The sequence below is a fragment of the Protopterus annectens genome, chromosome 6.part0 (assembly GCF_019279795.1).
Source record: "Protopterus annectens isolate FY-2018-M chromosome 6.part0, PAN1.0, whole genome shotgun sequence".
NCBI lineage: Eukaryota > Metazoa > Chordata > Ceratodontiformes > Protopteridae > Protopterus > Protopterus annectens.
The window spans coordinates 347431275-347448204 of record NC_056737.1 but is presented as its reverse complement, the minus strand read 5'-3'; positions in this window follow the sequence as shown (position 1 = coordinate 347448204).

The window sequence follows — 16930 nt, the reverse complement described above, 5'->3', positions numbered from 1 at the left end:
GAGGAACTGCTGCTTCTTGTTTGACTGTTTTCTGTCTACTGCTCTCTTGGTTGTACAATTTTACCTTGTAATTCTGATATTCATATATTTCTGATAGGTCTTATACTGGATATTCATACTTTTTAACTTATGACACTCTGGGAAACAATGGTTAACACAACATTACTATTCAGAGATCAAATCTTGGTGCATGGAACATTTCATATAGTTAATCTCCTTTTTAACACTCCGTAATCTTTGTCAGATGAGCCACATTTATTTAATGCTTTTAGAGCCATAGTTGCTGTGCAGAAAATATACAAATGTATAGATTGATAGCACCAAATAGCAAAGTAAACATAACAGTCTGGGGTTTTCAGTTTTATTGACAACTACTGACACTTTATCAATATATACCCTGTAGTTGTAATATGTTAATTTGTCACTTATTCAGTATCAACAATACACATTTTGAAATAATGACAGGTGGCATTCTACACCTTTCTATTTATTTGCCCAGAATACTGCAAGCTAGATTTGTACTCATCAGCCTTGAGATGTAGTCTTAACAACCTGCTGGCATGTGGATCCACATTCATGGCCCTCTCATCTGCAGCTGTACAGGAGATAGAAAAACATTTATGCATACCTATCCAACACATACACATGCTGCACTTTTTGTTAAACAGTACTTGATACTGATACTTATAGACAGTTGGGACAATCTGTGTCCAAGTATCTTGGATCCACTTCTGCAAGAGATCCCTCTTCCTACACTTAAGGCCAGCAAAATGGTGCCGAACTTCATCACCAGTCTGAGGGATGCCAATAGCACTGGTGAGATAGCATGCGAGATGGCCCCTGGCCTCCGCTTTGCATTGGGAGCCCTGGTACTGGCCCTGCAGCAGTCTCATTTCATGGTCTTTTTCAAGGAGTCTGACCATGACCCTGGATTCATGAATGCCCCAGCACTGCGCCCGAAAGCACGATCCTTCACCAACTCCAGCAATTGTGCCTGCAGTGATGAGCTGCAATGGGGTATGAGCTGAATTCCTGTCTATGGGGTTTAAGTAAGGCTGATTTCCCACCCTTTGCCATCATTGGACCATTTTGAATATTCTGAGCTAAGCTAAGTACCATGCAAAGCTGCTTAGCTAAGGTTGGCAGTGCTTACATGGTCAAAGCACTGCTTACCAATGGATAAATTTGCTTAGCTGGGCTACTAATTATTTACCATTCATATTTAAGCAACACTTACACCTGTTAAGCATAGCTGTTCACTGCTTAGCATTGCTCAAATTTTATTTTGTAGACTATCAGCTTTATGGGATTGTTCATCATTACTGACATATTATAATTTTATGTTTACTTTTCCTGACATCCTCCTATGTACTTTCATTACATTTATTTTTGTGTTACGATACTGTATGGGGCACTTGTGCTTATATGGGGGTTTGACATCTTTTCTGGACTGACACCACATGTTTGGACCTGATACACTACCCTGGGTGATAAATATTATTTACTACCTCTTTTATTAAAACACATCACTTTTACAACTACTTTCACATGTAAAAGAGAACAGACTTCACTGGGGCTTGAACAGTGAATGACTGCATGCAAAGTGGAAGCTCTAGCCACTACACTATTTCAGCATACTCATTTTGCTCATATATTTCTATTAAGCTCCTTCGGATATTTCAGCTATGCTAAGCACAGCTGCATGACGCGCACACTTGCTCAGCTATGCTTAAACCTTACTTGGGTTAATAAAAAAAGAGAATTAAAATGGAATTTAACTTTTTCTCACTTTAGGGGTATGCACATGCCTCCAGCCTCTTTTAGCATGAAATCTGGACAAAGCCAGATGTAATGGGGGAACAAGGGCGCAAACTAGGGAAGATATTAGCACTTTAAAAGTGCATAGGATAGCGGGTTTTGCATTAGCATATATTTTTTGAGGTGTATGAAGTCTGGAAAGTTAAGCATGTCACTGATAACTTTATACATGTGTTTATTTATTTATTTAACATTTGTTGACCGGGAAAATCTGAGTAGGACGGAACCTATTTTCAGCAAAGGCCCAGGGAGACATGATCCAAATGCATGTGTGTGGAATGTATTCTGCGGATACCTGCACAGTTGTGCAGTATATCCGCATACAACTCATTTTATTTTATTTTAACAGTGCCATAACAACACTTTCTGAGAGAAGGGGGTGTGTTACATGTGCGGGCACTGCTGTAACATGCCCCCTGCACTCGTTCATGGATCGTGTCCGTGTGGGTGTTACAGCAGCACGCCTTCATGAATAAGTAAGGCATGCTGCTGTGTTGCACGGTCATGATCCATTCCATGCAAGAATAGCTTATTCTTGCATAGAACTTTATTGAATCACAGGGTATGTTTAAGCCTATGTTGTTGGAAAACAGTAAATTAACAAATACCATTTTAAATACAGCAGTAACTTGTATTAATCCTGTTTTTATCCTTGATATTAGAGACATCATGTGTAAAAATTGGAAGGTTTTAGAAGGGAATCCTGAAGTATTTAAAACTGCTAGCAACCTTCCTAATTTTGTATATAAGAGTACAACTGTATCAAAAATCTGCTACAGAGTGAGACAGAAATAAAACTCCCTTATTCTAATAAAAAACAAAGAAATTTATGCCTGCTGTACATGCAATGTATGTAGGTTCATTTATGTAAGTCCTTATGTTGTCTTGGAGCATACAGATGACAACATACAGATAAAAGATAGATATACATTAAAATTGACTGGTGTGGTATATATTGCAATGTGCTCAGGCTGTCAGGATTTTTACATAGGAATGACCACACGCAGTTTGGAGGATAGAATTAAGGAAGATTTGTACTCTATTAAGTAGCAAGACATTAATAATTCATTATACAAGCATTCAGAGGTTTATAATAGTTATAATAAATTTGTGTTTTCAGTTTTACAACATGTTGCTAAAGATAAGAAGTGGGGAAATTATATGAATAAACTAAAAAATATAGAAACCCAGTGGCAAATAAGACTTAGTGCAGAAAAGTCTCCTGGGTAGAATGACAGCATTAATATTACATGTTTATTAAACGATAAGATATTAAAAGTTAACAAAAATTGGTGTTTAGTCATTTTTAACATTTTTAACTTTTGTATTAGTATTTGTAATGGACATGCTATATTTATTATTATTATTGCTGCTTTAAATTACTAATTGATTCTTCTGGCTGTTTATTGACTATATAAAACTGTTCATACGATCGTGGGATCACAGGATCATAGGAAGTTGCTAGGCTAATGGCCCTAGGGCCCTTCCAAGTCAAGCAAAGTTCTGCCCTTGTTTCCATGATCAGCACCAATTATTACCCCTTTCCAAGAGAGACACAGATGGAACCCCCAGTGTGAATTTACAGTTACCCATCCAATTGTCCAGATTGCCTTTGAAGAGGGCCAAAGAGGTGCTCTGCTTGACATGAATTGGGAGTCTGTTCCACAGGTGTGGTAACCTCTGGGAGACAAGCCTGTCTCTCCAGCAGATTCTATTAATGTGACTGTGATGCCCATGCCCTGGCCCAGCAATCAAGGAGACTCAATCCTCACCACTAACACCAGTGAGGGGTGTCTCATATATGAGGAAAGGATAACGAATACACACAGTAAAGTGCAATTTCCCTTAAGAGCACACAGAGATCCCAGTCAGTCCAGGACTCATCGCTCCCTTGCTCTCCAGGTCCCCAATAAGACTCCCCACTGGCACAGCTATAGGGTTCAGATCTCAGCCTAGTGGGCAAGCTAAAACCTCCAGCACTGTCTCTGTCCAACAAGTGCTTCATGTCTCTGCCCAAGAAGCTGATACACACACACACACACACACATACACACACACACACACACACACACACACACACACACACACACACACACACACACACACACACACACACACACACACACACACACACACACACACACACACACATTTTGAGAAGAGTTTATACAACCCCTGGGGAAGGCTGGCACAGGTTCTCCAGCTGGGCCCCTTTTTCCCAGACTATACGGTAGTACCAGCTGCCACACCCACTAATATTTATCAGCTACTCAAAGATCCTTAAAAGGGTGTCCAATTATTACCATGCAGTATTATTATCCAATTGGTAATATAGCCCAGGGCTAAAGCTATTGAAGTGGTTTTGTACAATTTTACCAAAGGCATGCAAGTATTCTAAAGAGCTTAAATTATCTCTACAAAAACAGCCACAGTTGAAAGGGTTTAACAGTATTTAATAACAAATAATCAAAACACGAAACAATACTTTTTCACTACACAGTGCTAGTCAAGAGTTCAGAGATCACAGAAAAATACTTAAAATAATTCAGTAGTACAGTTCTGACATCATAGAAAAACACTTAGAGTAAGCTTTCTAGTTTCTAGCTATTTCTAAGAGAAAACACAAGTCTAAGATAAACTTACATATAGAGCAAGACAGTGCTGATCACTTGGATGGTCAAGACAAAAATGCTTAATGCTTTCTGATTCTCTCTGTTTTTAAAATCACATTCCTGGTTCACATTACATCATTCTTCACACTTCTCTGGGTTCCCAGGCTAACAGTAACTACATTTACATTCTTCTCCTCTGGGCAGAAACCAGAGCAATAAAGGACATTTATGCATGTAAATTCTGGCCATTAACTCTGGCCTTAAAACAATAGAAAGAATTCCTTCATATAGACCAGCTAGAGATTTGTTTACATCAATGGGTCACAACATGCTTTACTTGGTCAGTAGAGTGCACTGCTGTTACATTTTTTCTAGTTCCACATGTAACACTGTTTTACCATTTACGACAACAAGCCTGTGGTTTCCATTAATATTTACAGATGACAGAATTATCTCCAAAATTCTATCTGGCTAGGCTGGCAACCTTCATCTATCTTCACCCAATCTTCACATATCTCCCCCCCTGGAGAACTCAAGCTAGATTTTCAAGTGACCCTTGAGAAATGCTGCTTGAGGGAGTTAGGTCTATCTGAATATACCTTACCCCATTCCCTGTCTTGAGAGCCCATCTGCATTGGCATTGCTAATCCCTCTGCGGTGCTGCATGGACATATCATATGCTTGCAACCCCAAGCTCCATCTTAGCAACTTGGCATTTTGCTGGCTGGCTCTGTTTAACCATGTTAGGGGGGTTGTGATCTGTCATAACAGTGAATTTTCTTCCATACAGATAAGGCTGAAGTTTCTGCACTGCCCACACTATGGCTAGAGATTCCTTTTCTACAGCTGCATAGTATCCCTCCCTGGGTTGGAGCCCATGACTGAGATAAACCACTGAGTGCCCTTTCCCCACTGAAGAAATCTGGCTAAGTATAGCCCCCACCTGCACAACTAATTATTTGCTGTAATCTGGACTGGCTAACACAGGGGGTCCTCCCAAAGTTTCTTTAAGCTTCTGGAATGCCTGCTCACATGCTGGTGTCCACACGACCTTGTCAGGTCTGTGAGGGGAGCAGCTATGGTACTATAACTGGGGACAAACTTTCTGTAGTACCCTGCTGTCCCTAAAAATATCCTCACCTGCTTTTTGGTAACAGGTGCAGGCCATGCCTGAATGGCTGCCACTTTGGCAGGTTCTGGCCTTATCTTACCACTCCCCACTCTATGTCCTAGGTAGGAGACCTCTGCCATACCCACCTGACATTTTCTCAGCTTAATGGTCAACCCTGCCCTCTGTAGTCTGCCCAGCACCTCCCTGACATGTTGAAGGTGCTCTTGTCAGGAATGGCTGCAGATGTCAATATCATCTAGGTAAGCAAGGGCAAACCCTCCTGCTCCTGCTAGGATATGATCTACCAGCTTCTGGAAAGTTGCTGGGGCATTCTTCATCCCAAAGGGTGTCTTTGTGAACTCATACAAGCCAAAAGGAGTCACAAATGCTGACTTCTCTCTAGCACTGAGAGTCAAAGGCACCTGCCAGTAACCCTTGGTAAGATCAATGGTTTTAAGATACTTCGCCCCACCCAGCTGCTCTAGGGCCTCATTTGTCCTAGGCATGTGGTAAGCATCTGACTGTGTGTGACTATTTAATTTTCTGTAGTCCACACAGAACCTGGTGCTGCCATCCTTCTTTGGCACCAGCACCACTGGGGAGGCCCAGGGACTGTTGTACTCTTGAATCACCCCTAGTTCCAACATCTCCTGTACCTTATCCAACAGTCTGACTATCTCAGGCACTTTATAAGATGCCTGCCTAATAGACCTTTGGGGTCCTGTATCCACCTGGTGCTGTCCCAGGTGAGTGCACCCTGGTTTCCTAGTGAACATGTCCTCAAATTCCTGGAACACTGCTTGGATTTCTCGAACCTGAGTAGGAGATAGCTGCTGGGACAATGCTACCCCTTCCACTGAGGTGTCATTCCAAGCTTCACTGAGGAGATCAGTCCCCAGATCTCCCTCAGACTCCTCCTGCAATCTACTTACAGATGCCCAGCACAAGGGCCTCCCTATCATGGTAAGGTTTCATCATGTTAACATGGTACAATTTGTGCCCCTGCCTTCTGCCTAGCAGTTCCACCATGTAATCACATACCTTTCTTACCACCTTGTAGGGTCCCTCCCAAGCTGCTTGCAGCTTGTTGTGTCTGACAGGAATGAGAACCATTACCTGCTGCCCCACAACATACTCTCCAGCTTCAGCATTCCTGTCATACCACACCTGTTTCTTTTGTTGGGTTTCTGCCAGGTTCTCCTGGGCCAAGCCCATGAGTAGCTTGAGCCTTGTCCTGAAGTTTAGAATGTATACCACAACAGACTCCTTGTGAGACTCACACTCACCTTCCCACTCATCTCAAATTAAATCTAGAGGTCCCCTCACCCTAAACCCATACAGCAACTCAAAGGGTGAAAAACCTGTGGATTCCTGGGGAACCTCTCTGTAAGCAAACAACAGATGTGGCAAATATTTGTCCCACGCCCTCTTAAATTGATCTGCAAATGCCCATAGCATGGACTTGATTGTAGAGTTTAACCTCTCAACATGACCATTAGTCTGGGGATGGTAGGGGGTGGTCTTCATGTGCTTCACCCCACAGGAATTCCACAGACAAGCCAGCAGGTCTGACATGAAATTGGCACCTCTGTCAGTATTTCTTTTGGGAAACCTACCCTGCTGAAAATCTCTAACAAAGCATTTGCCACCTTCTCTGCCTCAATTGAGGAGAGAACCACTGCCTCAGGGTATCGTGTAGCATAATCCACTACCACTAGGATATACTTTTTCCCTGTGGAACTTGGGGTACTCAGAGGACCCACAATATCCATAGCTGCCCTCTGTAATGGCTCCTCAATCACACACAAAGGCATCAAAGGAGCTCTCAACTTGTCTCCTGCCTTGCCTACCTTTTGTCACTGCTCACAGGTCCTACAGTACTTTGTTACATCTTTGGAAATTCCAGGCCAATAGAAGTTCTGCATAATATGCCTCTCTGTACATTTTATGTCCATATGACCTGCAAAAGGAATATCATGGGCTATGGCTAGAAGCGCCAGATGGTACACTCTAGCTACTACCAACTGATGTACTCTCTCACCTTCTGGCCCTCCCTCAGGGGTCCACTCTCTGTACAGTAACCCTTTGTCCCAGTATACAGATTCCCCCTTTCCTTGAGAATCAGGTGCCTCCCTAGCTACCTTTCTTAGGCCTTGCAATGTAGGGTCTGAGAGCTGAGCCTGTCTCAACTCTCCCCTTGTAACCCTTCACAGTTCCCCTTCCACAGGAAGTCTGGCATCCTCTGACAGTGGTGCCTCACTGTCAGCCTGTGTACTACTACTCACTTCTACCTTTACAATCACTCTGTCCAAGGGACCATCAGTACCCCCAAGCAGCTGTGGCTCACCTTCAGTCTCACTGCTACAGGGTAGCTCCCTTCATGAAATAACCACGTCATCAGTCCTGGCTGCAAGTATGCAGTCTGTCTGGGGCACCCCAGGCTACCAGACTTACTTGCTTATCTCAAAGCCTGACTGTGTGTAACTGCACAAGCACAGGGTGTAGCATTATCCAAATCATTCCCTATCAGGACATCTGTAGGTATATCCTCAAACGCATCTGCTTTCTGGCTTCCTTTTCCACCCTCCCAGTCAAGGTGAACCCTAGCCAAAGGTATTTGGAATGGGATCCCTCCTAAAGCCCTGACTGGAGTAGACTGCCCAGGCAAGTAGTGCTCCTCTGTAACCATTGCAGGCTTTACAATGGTTATATCAGAGGCTGTGTCTCTCTTGGCAATGGCCTCTTTGCCATTCACTACAATAGGATATAACCTCTGGTGGTAGTTTGGTACCCTTGTTGACCCAAGACAACCTACTATTGACATTTTGTCTTTCCCACTTATTGGCTCCCTCACCTTTTGTTTTCCACCTTGCATCTGTGGACACCTGTATGCCACATGGCCCCACCGGCTGCATTCAAAACATTTAACCCTAGCTCCTGGATGTGTACCTGGACTAGTGGCTTCCCCTGCTACTGGCAGATTCTGTTGGGGCAGTCTGTGCTGCCCACCATGGGTTCCTTTGGCCCCATGAGCAGTACTGGGGGTCCCTTTCCTGTGTAGAGCTGCCCTGCTTGTCAGGTATGAGTCTCCCTTCTTCCCCAACTCATCTGAAGTGGCACATTGTCTATCAGTTAACCAGATCCTCATGTCCTCAGGCAAAGTGCTAAGGGCTTGTTCCCTCACCAAAAGGTCTGCCAGCCCTTCAAAAGTTGTGACCTGACATCCACTCACCCACCAATGGAAATAAGTGCTCAGTTCAGCAACATATTCACACACACTTTCATCTGCCTTGCGTCTATGCTAACAAAACTTTTTCCTATACGTTTTAGGTGTTAGATTAAACAATTCCAACAAGTGATTTTTAACAGCAGTATAATCAAAACATGCAATGTCAGGCATTTTTGACAAAACAGTTACAGCTTTACCATGGAGTAAGGGGTCAGGAACCGTACCCAGAGCCTTTGGTCAACACCATACCATTTGCATACCCTCTCAAACATATGAATGACACTATCAAAATTATCCCCCTCTTTAAACTTTGGAAGAAATTTATTGACCTTTTGTGCTTCTGGGGTCCAATTACTTCCTTCCCCATTACCTCCATGACTCTGGCGAAGAGTCAGCATTTCCCTATCATGCTTCCTCTGCCACTCCTTTTCCTCAGCTTCCAGGCATAGCAGTTTCTCATTCTCTTCAGCCTGTAAACTTCTCAGTCTCTCAGCTGCTTCTGTCTTCAAACACTTGGCCTCCAACTCAAGTCTCTTTAGCTCCATATGGATTTTTAAGTCCTCTGCAGAAAGGTTGAGCTGTCCATTCTCCGAGGGTATTATATCTCCACTGCCAGTCTGATTGACCTCCTGGTTGCTGTTTTCTGATGCAGCTGTAACCAAGGCTGCAATCAGGTCTGCCTTAGTCAGGTTTCCATGAACCAGTCCCCTAGCCTGGCACATCTCCACCAGCTGGTTCCTTGTCAGCTTTCCATGCTCCTCTGCTGACATGCTGCCTGCTCACCCTGACTAACTAAACTAACAAAAGAAATGAAACAATTGTGATCTGAACTCTGAGTATTCACTGCGTGGCTGATTTAGAGTGCAAAACACCTTCAGAGCTCACTGTACACAAGCTACAGGAATTCACTCTACCCACACCACTACAAACCAATTAGTATTTGCCAACCAGTTAATATGTGGTGTGGATATCCCACCACTGCCAAACAATTAATATGTGATGACCGTACCCTGGCTCAACAATCAAGGAGCCTCAATCCTCACTACTAACACCAGTGAGGGGCATGTCATATATGAGGAAAGGATAACAAATGCACACAGTAAAGTGAAATTTCCCTTAAGAGCACACAGAGATCACAGTCAGTCTGGGGCTGGCGCTCGCTCGCTCTCCAGGTCCCCAGTAATACTCCCCACTGGCACAGCTATAGGGTCCAGATCTCATCCTAGTGGGCAAGCTAAAACCTCTAGCACCCTCTCTGTCCAACCAGTGCTTCATGTCCCTGCCCAAGTAGCTGATACACACACACACACACACACACACACACACACACACACACACACACACACACACACACACACTTTGAGAAGAGTTTATACAACCACACAGACACTCCTGGGGAAGGCTGGGACAGTTTCTCCAGCTGAGCCTCTTTTTCCCAGACTATACAGTAGTATCAGCTGCCACCACCCACTAATATTTATTAGCTACTCAAAGGCCCTTAAAAGGGTGTCCAATTACTACCATGCAATATTATTATCCAAATGGTAGTATAGCCCAGGGCTAAAGCTATTGAAGTGGCTTTGTACAATTTTACCAAAGGCATGCAAGTACTCTAAAGAGCTTAAATTATCTCTACAAAAACAGTCACAGTTGAAAGGGTTTAAAAATATTTAATAACAAATAGTCAAAACATAAGAAAATACTTTTTACTACACAGTGCTAGTTAAGAGTTCAGAGATCACAGAGAAATACTTAAAATAATTCAGTAATATGGTTCTGACATCACAGAAAAACACTTAGTTTAATCTTTCTAGTTTCTAGCTATTTCTAAGAGATAACACAAGTCTAAGATAAACTTACATGTAGAGCATGACTGTGATGGTCAGTTGGTTGGGCAATACAAAAATGCTTAATGCTCTCTGATTCTCTCTGTTTTTAAAATCACATTCCTGGTTCACATTACATCATTCTTCATACTTCCACGGGTTTCTAGACTAACAGAAACTACATTTACATTCTTCACCTCTGGGCAGAAACTAGAGCAATGTAGGACATTTATGCATGTAAATTCTGGCCATTAACTCTGGCCTTAAAACAACAGCAAGAATTCCTTCATCTAGACCAGCCAGAGCAGTGTTTACATCAAAGGGTCACAACATGCTTTACTTGGCGAGTAGAGTGCACTGTTGTTACATTTTTTCTAGTTCCACATGTAACACTATTTTTAACATTTAAGACAACAAGCATGTGGTTTACATTAATATTTACAGATGACAGAACTATCTCTAAAATTCTATCTGGCTAGGCTGGTAGCCTTCATCTATCTTCACACAATCTTCACAGTGACATACCTGGTTAAGGTCTTTAGAGCGAGTAATCATGAGCCATTGGACTTATGGATATGCAGCATTTCCAGTAAAGCAGAGCCAGAGATTGCCTTATACACAAGGTAGAGGTGGCCTCTCAGTAGTTTGTATGAAATGGAGTAAAGTGGCAGTGATTTCAGCCAATCCACATAGGGCAGATGCTGAATATATTGAATTCTCCTTGTGAGGAACTTTTGTGGTCTCTCCAATTGCTGCAGGTGCCTGGAAAGGTACATACCAAAAGGGAAGTTGTACTCAATTATTGGCCTGATGAGTGAAGAATACAGGGAGATTATAACTTCTTTTTTCTGGAGGCAATTCCCTTACTTATGAGATGAGCAATATAGAATGTCCTTCTTACCACTGTGGAGACATGGTAATCATATGTAAGGTTGCTGTCAACCTGTGTGCCCAGGTCTCTCACCACTGAATGTGTGCTTAGGGTGTTTCTATGGATGTGGTAGTTAATAGGAACATTGCTCTTATCAAAAGGGATGATAATACATGTTTTTGCATTGACTTTAAGCCATGAATTTGGTACCAATTGTTTATTTGTGTAAGATCCTCTTGTAGGATGTTGAGATCATTTTGGAATTCTATAACCGCTCCCAGTTTGCAGTCATCAGCAAACTTTGTCAGCCACAGACCAAGTTTTTGCTTGTACTTTGGAGAAATAAATTCAGAACAGTAATGGTCCCAGCACTGATCCTTGTGGAACATCACTGGTTAAGGGTCTGCTGTTGGAGGTGGAATCCCCTGTTTTGAGTGTATGGGTTCTATCGCTGAGCCAGTTAGTAACCCACTTAATGATATAAGGGTTGATACCTAGCTGGGTGAGTTTCTCAATACTGCTGGAGTGGGGAATAGTGTCAAAAGCCTTGGCCAAGTCCAGGTAGGCTGTATGCATAGTTTTCCCCTCATCCAGGTCTTTGGTGACTGTCTCAAAGAAGTCCACCAGATTTAACAGGCATGATCGCCCTTTGACAAATCCAAACTGAGTAGGGTCAGGTGTTCGGAGATTACCTATGTCTTTGTTGATAAGGCCCATGATGATTTGGTTCATGGCCTTGCAGATAAGGCTAGTCAGGCCAATAGGTCTGTAGTTCCCAGGGGCAGTAGAAGCACCACCCTTGTGCAAGGGGATAACAGTGGCCATTTTCCATTTAGATGGGATGAAGATGGTGCTTAGACTATGATTGAAAAGAGTATACAATGATGTTGCTAATTCTTGTTGAAGCCCATGTAAGACACAGCCTGGGATGTTATCAGGTCCCATAGATGCTGTGATTTTGGCCTTAGAAATGGCATTTACTACCTGCTCTTTAGAGATACAAGGTGGGGGACAGGTGGAAGGAATGTCATAGAGTATGTGTGATGGGGACAGGAGAGTGAAGTTTTCACAGAACCTGTCAGCTAACAGGTTTTCTATGTCCACAGGCTCGGTGTATGTGGTATCATTAGCTACCAATATGACACATATCTGGGTTTTACCTTTTAGACTATGGATAAAACTAAAGAACACTTTATGGTTGTCCTTATTTGAGGACACTAATTTGGATTCATAGTTTGCTTTGGAGGGCTTCACAAGAAGTCTTATTTGCTTGTTTAAGCTGAGGAGGGAGTGTTTCAAGTTTAGGTCATGCTCCCTTTCACATTTGGACAACAATGTCTTCCTCTTATTGTAAAGCCTGTTAATGGTAGTTGTTCACCAGGTAGGTTTGCTCTTTCTTGAAGAGCTTGTTTTGGTCCTATCAGGTACGGCCATGTCAATGCAGTTATACAAGTGTTTGTAAAAAGCATTGGTGAAGGACTCAGCATGCTTGCCAATTTCATCTGAAGGGGGAGATGCAGTGAAGCTATTTATATCATCCCATAGAAGGATATAATCTGATTTGGAAAAGTTTTTAGTTTAGTTGCTGCTGGGGATGGGGGGCTGGTATGATAGTTACTTTGAATGAGACTGATTTGTGATCAGATCTGACAATGGAAGACATCACACTCGGGGTGCTACAGTGGTCCCCCATATTGGTAAGTACCAGATCGATGATGTTGGTGCCCCTATTTGGATGGTCCACTAGCTGGTCCAGGGATTGGAGTTAATGAACTCAAGGAACCTTTGGGCAAGTGAGTTTGAGCACAAATAATTTACCCAGTCAATGGATGGGTAATTAAAATCACCCAGAACCATGGTGCTCAGATGTATCTTGATGGATTCCGGTAGATCTAAGAAGGCATAGTGGGTGTCTTGATTCATGGAAGGGATCCTGAAGCTGGCAATAACTTGAATAGGTGTCCTACCAATAGTTAGTTGCACCTGAAGTGTCTCCGGGGAATTATACTGTTTAACCAATCTGGAGGTGCATTTATCTTTAATGAATATTAATACACTGCATCATTTAGTATTCACACCTTCCATTCATTGTCTGAATATGTGGCAGGAGGTGTAACTCAGTATGTCTGGGGTACTCTCCACTGCCTTGAACCAGGTCTCAATGACTGCACAGATGTCAGTGTCTTCCAAGGAGACCACTGCTTCCAGTGAGTGCAGTTCCATGCTAAGACTCATAGCATTTAGCAGCATAACCTTGAGGTTGTTTTTTGATGAAGTTTTTATGTCAGTAATTTTGTCACTGTGACATTGCCTAAAAACAGCAATATGGGTGTGTCAAGAGCCTTTGCCAGTAGCAGAAACCTAGAGGTGACATATGAAGACTATCTCTGGCAAAGCATCGAGGTCTATCGATCATGTCATCACAGGCAGACAGAAAATGGATCCCCTTAGAATGACACCAGAAACTAAGCCAATCATTGAAGTCAATGATTTTCTGTTTATATGTGGTATCTTCCTAAGTAAGGGAAAAATGCGCTCAAGGTTAGGTCTCAGTCATGAGATCTCAGTCATGTCTCTCCTCGTGTAGTCCAGGGAGGAACATCTCAAGTCATTCACACCCACATGTACTATGACTGAATCATAATGGTACTTGTTGTTGAGAAACTTGAGTGTATGCATGATCTGATGAATCGTGGCACCAGAAAGATAGCTGATCATGACATTCTCCTTGTTCAGCCTGGTGAGGGGGAAATCTGTATGTCTCACTATAGAATCGACTATAACTAAGATTGTGTGGCACAGTGGTGCAGTGGTTAACATTGTCCCCTCACAGCAAGAGGTTCTCTGGTTCAATTCTCAGCTGGGGTGCCTTCTGTGCAGAGTCTGCATGTCCTCGTTGTGTTCAAATGTTTTTTTTCTGGGTACTCTAATTTCCTTCCACATTCCAAAGACATGCGTTTGGAGCATTTCTCCTTAGGGCTCTGCTGAAAATAGGTTTTGCCCTAGTCGAACTTTTTCGCTTAACAAATTTTAAATAAATAAGATGTTTTGAGTGGATGTGTGTTGCCTTATGGGCTTTGATGGTGAGATACTTGTGTTTGTGTCATTATGTGTATTCTTTGTTTGGGGTGTTATGGTTGGTTTAGTATGTTTGTGTTTAGGAGGTCTCTGGTGTTTAGGTAGATTTTTTGTGAGTACCTCCGCATATGTTGGTCTATGTGTATACTGTGTGTCATGAGTAGGACTTGTGGTAGGTGGGCTGACAACCTGCACAGTATTGCTATCTATTGCGCGAGAGAACTGTGATTCCAGATTCATAATGTAGGTGCATCTCTCACAAATGGTACAGGAATGATTTAAAATTAGGGAGTTGTTAGTGTACATGATGCTCTTGCTACACTGCCTTAGTAGACCAATGTCAAAGAGGCTGGTAGGAGAAAAGGAGAGAAACAGACAGTTCATGGTCCTAGGAATAATCTTGGTCTGGCTATAACAGTTGAAGAGGGAATACAGCATGGGTAGCTATTACTAAGTTTAGGTGTGAAGAGCTCAGGCTTAAGTAATATTTGTGAGGCTAGAGAGCAGGGGTCTGTAACCAGCAAACAGTCCACACAGTAGTGAGTGATGCTGTGCGATGCACAAGCAGGCTTAAACAAGCACAAACTGGTTCAAACAGAGGCATATTAAAGCAGAAAAACAGAAAAGGCCAAAGTTCAAATTATCCAATAAAAATGCCCTAAACAGAGCCCTGCAACAGTAACTCTAGCTAGATCAGTCCAAACTGTACCTTCCTCCCATGAGGGCACAGGGTGGCCTCTCTATATAAAATATTAACAGTTTTACAAGTTCCAAAGATCAGAAACAGTAGTACATTCAGCAAAAATGTGAATTTAGTCTATGCTTGTGTTTGTGCAACAAACAAGAAAAATGAACAAAACAAGCAGATGAACAGTAATTACAGTTGTAAGAGGAATTCAATTAGCAGACAATCTAAAAATGCAGTAAAATACAGTTGCACAGTTTAAACAAACAGATATGCAGCAAATATTGCTTTAGTTAATTAGAAAGTGCAGAAAGCAGTTGAAAATAAGCACTAATCTTTTGTAGTCTCTCAGCAGGTTTTTGGAAAAGAGTAGAGCAAGTGCAGAAGGCCTAACTCACTGCAGCTTTTGAGGAAACAAGCACAAACCAGTTCAAATGGAGGTTTATTAAAACAGAAAAAGAGGAAACAGCCAACGTTCTAATTATCAGTTTAAAACACCCTAAACAGAGCCCTGCAACAGTAACTCTAGCTAGATCAGCCCAGACTTTATCTTCCTCCCACAAGGACACAGGGTGGCCTCTCCAGATAAAAGATTAACTGTTTTACATGCGCCAAAGGTCATAAACAGTACTAGATTCAGCAAAAAAACAGTTTTTCAAGTGCAGCAAACAAGTGGACAAAACAAGCAGATAAACAGTAATTACAGTTGTAAGAGAAATTCAAATACAGTGGTTTTTACTTTTTTATTCATTTGTTTTCTGAAGAAGTCATTTTATGATGAAAGCATTTGGTTAAAGGTTTTTGATGCTAAAGAGAGTATCTGCTCATTGACTGCTCCACCTTCTATTGTTTTAAGTGTGTTTTTTTTTTTTTTTGGTTTTGTTTTATTTTTACCACTTGTCGCTCAGTCTTGTTTTGTGGGAGACTACAGTATTTTCTTAAATTTGTAACCAATATGGGGCACTAAACCATGTGAACCTTTTCAGGCACAGCCTGGATAATAGATCAAAATTGGCAATGATTTTTTTCTAAAGTAAACAAAATGTTAGTATTGAGATACTAACCAACAATAATAAACAGGAGGATAAGTACAAACTGGTAACTTTGTGATATGAAATATTTTGAACATTTACATATGTAAAAAAAGTACAGCTCTAGTACTAATTATGCTGACTAAAGTACTAATCATAACTGGGAAATAGTCCTCCAATTTCACAGGGTAATATGCAGTGATGCACCACTTTGCAAGGTGCAGTCAATGGACCAATATGTCAGAAGGAGAACTCTATGGTCATGCTGGCTACCAAAAATACAATGTTATATGATAAGAATCATTAAAATGCAACTTTAACCTATTATTGTGTAAAAATGGAAGCATTTAGGCCAAAGAATGATTCTTTGCACTTTTTAGTTCTCTTCTGCACTACTATGCAGCTTTATCTTTGGCAGGACAATCTGCATGTCCTAATGGAGGGGTCACGAGCTGTTCTGTTTCCTTCCTTCAAAGTATGCCACATGATAACTGCTGACTACATTTGCACTGTACTTTGCTCACTGCTGAGTCGTTTAATCACTGAAGGTTTCACTGCCAGTTGTTAGAATCTTTGATCAGGAAAGCAAAGTAAGAGAGAGATTCTCATTGTATACATTCTTGTGACACATCTGCTCCTTTAAGAAACCTAAATTATTTTCCAGACCAG